The 11349-nt window shown below is 39.4% G+C and overlaps 1 long non-coding RNA gene across 1 annotated transcript; it reads right to left on the bottom strand.

Moving 5' to 3' along the window:
• Positions 1–1482: 1482 nt before the first annotated feature.
• LOC111273141 (uncharacterized) lies at positions 1483–8421 on the bottom strand. The gene is made up of 2 exons (XR_002687886.1): positions 8217–8421; positions 1483–2611 (listed from the first exon to the last, which is right to left on the bottom strand). It is a non-coding gene; the product is annotated as an uncharacterized LOC111273141 (long non-coding RNA).
• Between the last annotated feature and the right edge of the window lie 2928 nt (positions 8422–11349).

Below are 11349 nucleotides of genomic sequence, written 5' to 3'. Positions count from 1 at the left end.
TGAACCTCTGACCGTCGAACTTTGACCCTCCTTGTTTGGCAGTTTATTATAAAGCATCGTTTTTTCTATCCATAATCACAGCCAGCCATCCTTAGGATGAAAAACATTTTTTCTTTGATTGATTGATCGATCGATCGAATGACAGATTTTTTCGGACGAGGTTATTAGCTGCACATATAGCGCCACCGTGCAGGATTAGATGTTTCTGTTGATAATAATCATATTTCTGTTTCTGATAATATTTCTGATAATGTTTCTGATTGATATTTTTTCGAAAATGACTGAACTGCAATGAAGCCACTCAGATCATTTAAATCGAAGAGGCTTTGGTAATCTTATTTTCCTGTAGCATCCGTTGCATTCAACGGTAAATTCAAGTAAATTTTGGCCCAGGTAGCCCCACTCTTGCGAGATATATATTTCACGTCGCATCCTATAGACCACGGTCGTCGTATTGTAACCTACGTCTAACCGTGGTATCTTTATATCTGATGTTAAAATGTATTTGCAAAATCTACGGTTAAAGCCATATTTTCATTTGCTTTGAAATATAGTGGTGTGTATACAACTAAGACTATACTTCCTCACATGTGATTATGTGTATACATATGTACAATGTATATAAATCAGAATTTTTTTAATCACGACTTTCAAACTAGTGCTGGCCGGGATCGTTGAAGTAAGTATTCACGTAAAGGTCGGTTCTCTTAGATATCAGCTTTTTTTATACGTTCATTCGCAGACAAGCAGACACACATACTAGGCATCGCATTCACATCAGTACCAATGAAACATCTTCGTGGGGCCGATACACGCTCTAACACCTTTAGAGCTGAGATCAGTTCTCTCATTGAACGAATTGTCGAATGCTGGAGCACATACGTATGTATAGCACCAAAAATATTAGCACTAAACGTCTATGTCCTTGTTCAAATTTTCGCGGGTTCCCAAAAACACGTCGAACGTAGGGTTTGATAAAATCTATCCAGATGTGTGTCGGTCTCGCGCATGCTCAATTTGCTTTTTGCCACGGTCATGTGGTTAGGTTGGACAATGCATTTATTCAACTTGTTCGGCTCTCGTTCAGTCTGCAGGCTGCCTTGTGCCTACATATATTTCTCTTATCAACAACCTCAATGACAACGAATTTTTGAATCTAAGCACACTTGTACGCAGTAATAACACCAAAGCCGCTGGGGGGCGACTGTCAATCGAAGCTTTATTCTGCCTTTTGAAAACCAACTATGACCCACGTTTCAAAGCAGTACCTCTGTATTTTGTAAGCTTAGAAGCAGCAATTTGATCGGAACACTCTAGCCAGAGTTCTTCTCATACGTATTTCCGACATCTGTTACGCATGTGGGTGTTGCATATCCCTAGGGAAATCAGGGAGCTCAACAACATCTAAAAACCGAATAAATCGTACCTAAAAATATCACAAACATAACATGCACTACTAGACACAAATAATTTACCGAAACGTGCACAAATGTAAACTTTATTGAGATTATTGAAAATGCTCTCTGCCTGTGTGAGAGTTCAAAACGCTTGAACTTTGGCACTTTATTGGGTGAACTTTCTTCGGGTTCTTCCCATAGTTTGCTGTAGAACACAATAAATCATCACTTCGCGCCCTCCCATCCTTTGACTTGATCACTGTGATTTGATGTCTGGCTATGTGTGTTTATGTTCGGCCATGTATGTGTACAGGCCCAGCAACAAATGATATACTGAACTATTGCAGCTGGTAAGTTGCCCCGTTGCATTTACATCGCGGGTCATGGCAAACTTTCGCGTGGGTGTCCGTCGGCCAGCCATTCCTAACTCTGTTTGGTCTAAATATCTGGTTTTGGGTGATTCTTCTAGCGACTGCATAAATGAACGTACAAGCAGATATTCTGGCAGAGAGGTATAAGCAACTACAGCCTAGTATGAGCCCTTGAATCTAGTGTGGTCTTCGGGATGGGTTGGCAAGGAACGTTCATTATCCGTAGCATGCCTGTGCGGGCATAGTGCTTTCAGACAGACCTTTACGATGATGGGACTTCGCTTGTTGAGATGCAGCCACCTCGACGACTCACACGCTTTCGCATTTGCTGACTTCTTCTATTATTTAGTTCCAGTTCGTTAGGTTGTAGCTCATGGGTATAGTGGTTGATGTTGCTGGTATCAGTGGCCATGTCTGTGGGGCGACAATGAAAGGGGTTGGGGCAAAGTGTATCCTATGAGTGGTCCGCACGATCAGCGCTTGATCTTCATTAGGGACTCCATCGTACAGGCACAATGACTACTTCTCATTCATGCATTCGCTGCGTGTCTTTATGTAGAGGCAGGCGAATGTTATACCTCGACAGTGACTCGGGCGGCCGCAGAGAGCACAACTACAGAAACTGCAAGCAAACGCCTATCAACCAATCGACCGATTTCCACGGACGAACTAAAACTTCAACTACTACAAGTACGGCTCCCCTGCCAATATTAACCGGCGTCAGAGCTTGTACATAATTTGTACACAGGGATGCATCATTCCTTCCTTTATCCCAAAGCATAGATGGGCCGAGGCATATATCGCGTTACGAGTCTGAAGCAGCGAAAACTTCGTTTGCTGGACCTGAGAGATAGATGTACAGCAATAACAATAATAAGGATCCTTAATGGGATACTTTGTGATAAACGCACTCAATGCACATATAATCGACTCATACCTACATACTTATACTACTTGAATTCTGAGGTACCAGAGCTTATGAAGTCTAGAACGACAATTTCGGCATCACGGTAAGATTTAAATAACTGTCCTATTAAAAAAGTTGTCAAGATGGGTATCTCTGAGAGCACTACTTGATGAGTGTGGTAGGTGATGACGGAAAATCTCCAACTCGTGCATTTTTGACACCGTGATTCCCGTTTTATGAGAATTGTCGCTCGACAGCGGCGGCACCTTTAATCTTGGCTAAATAATGGGGAATTCTTGTAGCATTTCTTCCAGTTGTTTCAGTACATTTCAGCTGTAATATACGAACTAAGACTCTATTTCTAAGACTAAGAAAATTGCGCTGAATAATAAGTAGAGAACGCATTAAACCGCCAATCAAATCTTAACAACTGTACGTTTGTTTTAAGATTTATGTTTCGCTGTTTCAGATGGTCCTCACTTATCGCATGGGGACCCATTTCTCATGATAAGTATTCAATCATTCAGTGCGAGACGTAAGGACAAAAAAGCCCAGACATTTTTACGTCCCTGTGCTTGACCCTTGCTCGAATTATGCAGCGATTTGTTTTAATCTTATTAATTTGAATGGGCTAAATAGACATAGTGCTTTTACGTGCACCAAATACGAGGCCTATCATCGATCGATTTTGAGATGGTTTGGCCTCGATCACCTTCTTCATTACTTCACTTTCATTATTTACGTTCACAGAGAATCCTCAAGTCTACTTTTCAAATCAAAAATCTTTGTTTCAGAGTAGCATATAGCGCCAACGGTTTACAGCGTTTCTACTAGTAGATACAACGTTTATATGGCGAGCTCTTTTCATCGCTGCAATTCGGAAAAGCCATTCAAATTTTCTAATTGTTTATAGCAGACTACAACTTCTACACCTCAAGAAAAACTCGATGGTGATGTCCGAGTGAACGGCCTCATATTTCGTGAGTACAACTGCATGTTAAATACGAAAAAAAAAAAAATGGTGCAAAATATCGTACAGTTGTAGAATAGAGCCGTCAGGAAATATAAGAGTAACGTTCGTCACGTTTTAGAATGAGCGGCACAACATTACCAAATTCACCTTCATAAAATAGCACCTGTGTAAATTTTATAACTTTTAACGGAATAACTTTTTTAGTAGGGCTATTGTCCAGTAGAGGAGTAAAACCAGTTAAAGTCTCACATGGGTAAAGCATGTGGGAATCAATTGTATTATACATGTCTGCTCTGTGATAGCAGAATACTGGTGGTGGCACACTACCATAAATAACGTCAACAGAACATAAAGTAGGCCAAAATCTCTGATAAATTAATATTCGTTTGCAGGCTATGTAAGTCATACCGCACATCACGTCACGCTAATTTTGTTCTGGCTGAGAATGAACCCGCTCTCTTTTCCGTTAGACAGAAAGAGATCAAGATTTAGGCTTCATCTCTGTAATAAGCCTTGTCAGTTCTAAGGGCAGGAAGAGAAAGCAAGTCATCGCATCTCATTGAAGTTACCCAGCGTTTACTCAGTATAAAATCAGAGATAGGCAGTGTCTATGGTAGCGGAAGAAGGTATGATTCTGAGAAGTCGAAGTATCGACATGTCAACATCCATTGGTATTTCTCGTCGAAAGGTGCCTTGTCCGAACCTCTTTTTGAAGTTTCTTCCTTAGAAACGCTTATTATTGTTAGGGTTCTGTTGAAAAACACCATGTTCAAAAAAAGCTATATCTTAGAAATGAATAATCTCCACTAGCTAAGATAAGGACTTATTCCACCGGTGTAGGCCCCCATCGTCCTTGTGCTTATAGAACACGTTAGTTTGTTGATTACTAGGCGAAAAAAAGTAATGTACGATGGTTACTTTTTACACTGCTAACGAAACGCAAGCTCAAAGTATACCTGGCATCGATTATCATAACAACAGCTTGGAGAAGTTTTTTTTTCTTACGTGTACGTTAGTGAAAATTAATTTTTCTTGACTTGACAAATCAATTCATAAAATTAAGAACAACAATAAGATGCTTTGGTTTATCAGGATAATGAAAGGGGATCCATTACACACAAATGGAGTTCCACACTTCCTGGACCTACAGCGCGTTTGGGACTTCAACAACGACACTCCCCAGCCTAAGTGGTTTTAAGCTTCGGAAGAGAAAGTGTTTTATAGCGATAAAGGTAAGTGGCTCCACTGAAAGCTCGTTGAATTTGGAGGAGACGATGTTGGTTCACAACTAAGTTAATCTTATCCGTCACGAGTTAGTCTTCCCGGAAGATTAAGGCTGCACCTTTAAATTTTACCTAAAGCTTAACAACTTCTTCGGGTGTCTCTGTCCGGGCAATAGAGAAAGGACAAAGTCAAGAAGTCGACTAGTTCCGGACACGCTGAGAAGGATGCTAAGAACATCTGTTTTACATTTGGTGACGTGTCAATGTGAAATCATTAGTGATAGTTCGATAGTAACGACATTGGTATTGTGAGTGTGATTTTTATGACATCATGGAATAGTAATTCTTTTAACATTACGCTTCTTCTACAATTTTAGCTAATGTATTGACTGGCTTGAATCACTGTACGTCTATTTCCGATGTCAAATGAAGGCTGGGACCTTTGCTCCACCCGATACGTATATTTCTACTCGAAAATCAGCTTGTCCAATTGTCCCAATAGAGACTGATACGAATATAGATTTTTATAGACACGGCAATAACCCAGTAAGTATTGGCTATTGCAATCTGTATAGTGTGTGTGTGTGTGTGTGTGTGCTTTCTTCTGAACGTAAAAATATTCATCACGTTTTCTCGGTAAGCTTTGCCTTAACATTCTAAGATGGTACATTAGACGGCGTCTCGAAGGTTCAATTTTAGAATTTATTTATTTTTTTTAAAAAATCCCACTTCGACAAGCTATATCGCTTAACTGTATTGCATAGTACTCACAGACACAGTTTTTTACAATACCATAGTTCGAAATCGTCGTCAGCGAGATAACGAACAGATATGAACGTTGTGTGCACACAGCAATGCAATGATTACGCTGCCCCTGCTAACTCAGTACCACGACACGTGGTGGTTCGGGATCGAAACCGGCCGTACTACACTTTGTTTCAATCTAAGAGTCAGCCGTTTGAAACAGCATTTATAACTAAAGCAACGAACCCTTGAAACACGTTGCTTAATAAAGCATATTGTAAGTTATCAGATACCTACTCTGCTTCCGCGTACCAGTCAAAGGTTCAGTTATCAAAATAGTGAAGGCGGCGGCCACCGAAGCTAGCGGTAGGCCTTCGAATATTAGGAAGTAATTTATCCTAAGTTCTCGCCCTCTTCTGGCTGTTCTACTGGGTAGAACTTGGCACACTTGACGGACTAATACATCGAAACGTATTATCGCCGCAGTTAAATTCTAGCTAAAGTCAAGTCCAGCTACCTAAAGCTGATCTTAGACAGTGTCTAAACGAAGCATATGTTATCGGATTGGGCGGCTGGGTAAAGATTACTAGAACAAGTGAAAGACACGGTACGAATAATCTGGTCAGCGTTTAGTGGACTACATCAATCCTATGCAACACATAATGACTTTGATTTGTAATCCGACAAATACCTTCTTGCCAAGCCGTCTGACTTCGTTATGGACCTTTCCACAGATGCGATGTCAAGTACATTTAAGGCTAATGTGCTGTCCGCATACGTCCTGTTGGCTTTATTTGCTACACATCAGCAGCAGCAGCAGCAGCAATCGCTCTCAGAAACATAACTTGATAAATGTCTTCGAGGATTATACTTTAATCCTCGAAATGACGGTTCTTGAAAGGATCCTTTCGATTATTATGTTAGACGAACAATGTTGGCCAAAATTGACGACGATAAACAGCAGAGTGGCCTGGCTATTCATGTCTGATCAGCTCTGTTCAGAAATGAATGAATTAATGTAAAAGCCTGGACGATCAGACACTTACTAGCGATGAACGAGGACGAATTCGACGGAAGACACGACACATAACAGGCGTTTTTGCCTTGAGGAAGATTCCTGGAAGGGGCTCCACGTAATAGTGTAATAGCGTTGGTTGCAACGCAACGCTATCTTGTCTTAGCCAACAGTCAACAGTATATTTGAAGTCCAATAAACATTACTGATGTACATTTTCATAAATAATGTAAATATTTAAACGATGAATTCATAGATAAATAGCTTGTTAATGGTCTATATCATGAAATTGTATTAATTTGTTTGAAAGCCTATCATAAGATTAACGCAATTAAGAACATTGTTCGACTAGTCTGGATATCCCTGCTTAAAATAAGTCTACTCTTTTTTCAGACCTAAAATAAGTCTACACTTTTTTCTCTACGCCAGTAGTCTAAAAGTTGAAGGCCCCTTTAAAGTACTTCTACGTAAAGTACAAAAATCGCTTTTTACGTTTGGTGTCAGTAGAAAGGCCGACTTGTATCTGTCAAGGATGTTAGCACTCTTATACGATTTCTATATGTTCCTGTAGTTGAAGTCATATATACCTTCCTATAGTCATTGTCAATATTGATTTTTTCTATCTTTCAGTTTCCTTCTTTGAAGCGTTTTGAAAGAACACAGAAAGTTATACGTTATTATAAGGTATCCTCAATAGCCATCCTTTAGCTTGGAGACGCAAACCCTGTCAAAAGTCATTAAAGGAGTTTCGACATGGAGAAAGTCGTATTGGTCGACCAGCTATACTATTTCATGATATTGTCCATGCAGGTGAATTTGCAGCAAATACCTCTGAGGTCCACTGTGGCCTCGACATTATCGCGACATGGCGTTTTCCTAAAAGCTTCAGCAAACCCTTAATTAGACAAACCGTAAATAAAAAAAAATTCGTCTCAACATTATGAAGGTCCATTTTATTTAAGACTATCTATACATTATTCACACTCTAAAAGAAGATTACTTAGTAGAAACGTTCGCTTTAACGTTGAACAAAAATGTTTTACGGTTTTAGTTATCTCTGTATTGCGTATAGATGCGTAATATGAAAGGACGGAATTTTTCGATTGCGGAATGTTTTTAACAAAAGGAGAATAGGCCAATCCAACCAAGTTACGCGAAGGCCGCAATTAGAAAACAATGCCATAAACACTTCTAGATCGCAGTATACTCTACTCTTATAATTCAAGGATTGATGCCTTTTTCCTCAACACATCACTCTGTTCTCTTCAGTGCCATAGGAATCACAGAGCACTTCGCACTAGGTGCTTCTAACTAACACAGTATCACTACTGAATTACACTAAATTTAGATAATCTATTTATCTATTTTTTGGTGACGGATTTAATGCTTCATGCGCGGTACTGAGAAAATGCAATATTTCTGGCCCTAGAGTCCGCCGAAACGGTCACCGACTAATGCGCCAGCTACACTTAAACTTTAAACAGTCCGAATCTTCATTTAACAAGGCTTATGTTCGATCTACCTACGTTCACTTACCTGGACCTATGTATATATATAACACTGAAATTACTAGCGATTTTTAGTACCTGTCTGTGTCGGTAGCTGTTCCGAACCGTCTATAGGTGGGAGAAGGTCGATGGGATGAAATGCAGACGTTACAATGAAAGCACCCATTGTCTTCATTGCGCAAGTCAAGTAGCTAACCGGAGAAAGAGCGAAGCGTGCTCTGCCAGAGCATTTAAACTCAATATGTGTCTGCTTTAGTACCTGTCCGCAAATAGCGTGGCCCAAAAAAAGAGGGTTGCTAGAAAATGAAAGCTAGGGAACTGTTTAGCAGACGACACCGCGGCCGCGGCACGATGAACGTGGTATGAACGTACCACCCTGAATATATATACACAGGGTGGTACGTTCACACTAGAGAAAACTCTTTGCAGCCACAGGTATACATTCATACGCAACTTCTGTTTTAGAGCCAACATATTAGAATACAAAACTGAGCGAAAATTAATTACCACCCAATCCTTCAGCGTTGAACAAACTTTTACCAAAATTAAGCAGTTATTTTTTTCTCAAAAAAGGCAAGTCTACATTACAACTAGTTTTCACATGGTTTTTGAGAAATCCTGGGAAGATAAGGAAACTCATAGTAGTAGTACAGCTTAAATTTAAAGGGCTAAAAAATTATCTAAATGCTTAAAAAGACATTTTTGATATATTTGGGTTTTTGATACAATAATTAACCGCCGTTCTAGAGAGGAGAGCCTTGATTGACAATTAGGTCATCCTGACAACCTTCATAATTTAGCCTTTTTGAAACTTCTTGCAGTTGCTAACCGTTTTGAGCTTTTACACCTTTAGGACCTTATTATCAGCCCAAAATTGATTTGCGCCTGAATTTTCTGTGTAGAGCTTATTTAAGCAACGCATAAATTGGTTTACATGAACCAATATTGTTTAACTGTTATTATTAAAAGCTTATTTGAAAATGACTGGTTAGTGATTTGGGTTCCGAAGCAAAGCTGGAATTATGGTGGATAAAGGTTTTATTAAAAGAATATGACTGCTAAGATGGCATGGCATCTTTTCACATATATCAGAATATTGTTAAAATATCTATTTAGATACGGCTTTAAAAATAAGGCATAACGACAATTTCTAGTTCAGATGAGCTGTCCTGAGTAGTAAGTTTGTTCGGGATCTTCAGGTTGACTGTATCAAGTCCTACCTTTGTAGGTCCTTGAAATAACGCGACCTGTCATCAAAGAAGCAGTTGAGAGGTAGCTGTAGAATAAGCATGTCATATTGTTCGGCTAGCTTTGACAGATTTACTCTGAGTTGCCGTCGGCATATTGTTTGCTATGACGCTACTATCGTTAACTTCATTTGACACAGTCAGCGTCGTAGCTCGAAGAGCAAATAAATTTAGCCAAAATTGTATATTTCATCATTGTTAGTGCTCTTGTAGAGAGCCATATTGAATTTTACCTAAAATGTGAACTCTTTATAACACAGGCGACATAATCTCGAGATGATGTATTTAGAAAGTATGTGTGCTTCTGTATCGCTGAAACATCGATCGTCAGGCGGGGAATAGATGAATTTTTCTTAAATTTATTGAATTGATCAGCATCGAAACCTTAAGCTAGATATCGGATAGCGGGGAACGAAGCCCGCACGTGAATCTGCCTTGCACTACAAACTGAGATCGAAAAAAACTTCACTAGGTTAAGTCGTTCAATTTAACTTCTGAACAGAACCAACTCGCTCTGAGGCTAGCTTGTGTTTTTATCAACAAAGATTGCATTTAACTTAGAATAGCCTGACTTCTCTTGAAAGCTATTACCTCTGCCTTAAAGTCTAGCAATTCAATAAAATCCAAACCTGCCATATTAGAGCAGTGAGTTCCACTGGAGTGTTCTTTTTTTCAAATAGGTTCTTAGACATTTGAAGATACCGCCAGAGGATAGGTCCACCCAGGAATATACGTGGTCAGGCAGTTCGATTTCGCTTAACCGTTTCCAGGCGCCATTTCAAACAAGTGACCTATTAGGTGCAGAACTAGTCTAATAAAGTTATAGTTATTCCGAATAAATGAATTTAATTCACTGTGGTCCTTTAGATGACTCGAAGTGATATAATAGTCGCCGCTACCACATTTAGGCAGTTAGTACAAAACTTTACTGACCTTCAGAAGTATAGTAGAGGCTTCCGTTTTATCGGTGGTTATTTTCACCTAATCAAGAGCTTCTTATTACCTTTTAGGTCTGAAGGCTAGGCAAAGGATTTGAGACGAGATGAAAATCAGCCTGTAAGTACTGCTGTGGTCTTAATCTTTCTACTATCATATAAACCAGCCCTGTACAGCGGAAACTTTAACGATGGTGGAGGCGACATTAGCCAGGCTATATATTCAGAAGCGATAAAACTCGACTAATCAGAGATATAGCGCTCGAAAGACAAGCAAAAGCACATACAATTTTACAAGGACAACATAATCGGATAGCAATTCTTTCATATAATCCTACTAGTGTATATAATTGGCATGACAAACACCGAAACGTGTTAACACAAAGAGATGCGCGTTTACCCGGAGAGTTAAAGATCCATCTCGTGTAAAAGCTCGACCACTTCACTTGACTGATGCAGTCCTCTTATTGTACCGAGACTTCTGGTGCGAAGCGTTCGAAAACATTGTTTAGCCGCCAATTAGTTATCAAAGCTTTCAATGTACCGTGTGAGATTCATACGGATCGTACGTTTGATTGATATACGTGTAAGACCAAGCATCCTTACTAGAAGAAGCGGGCCTTGACCTCAACAGACAAACGTGCGAAGTGTTCTATCGAGGTTCGTGTTTGGTAAAATCATATAGAAGCCTCGAAATACCTAAACGAGAGAACAGACGACAAACTTGAGATCCTATATGAGCATGCAAAACATTTTGTTCAGTGAATGACACTTTCTTGAATAGGCTTTTAGTGTTTGTATGCAAAAACTTGCATTTTTGTTTTTGAAAGTAATAAGACGCCATATTTTATCTAGAGATTGAAGTACAGATAGTTAATTCAAAGATCGTTTATGTCAGCTAAGTCAGAGATTCGTATACCCATGACGATATTGTTCTTTAAAAACTAAATGCAAACACCCGTCTACTAGTATGGTCAATAGCGCATGTTCTAGACAAAAAAATTGTCAACATTTTCTAAACGTTATTAT

The sequence above is a fragment of the Varroa jacobsoni genome, unplaced genomic scaffold, assembly GCF_002532875.2.
Source record: "Varroa jacobsoni isolate VJ856 unplaced genomic scaffold, vjacob_1.0 contig05026, whole genome shotgun sequence".
Lineage (NCBI taxonomy): Eukaryota > Metazoa > Arthropoda > Arachnida > Mesostigmata > Varroidae > Varroa > Varroa jacobsoni.
Note: the sequence above shows the minus strand (reverse complement) of the source record. Positions and strands in the feature narration are given on the sequence as shown.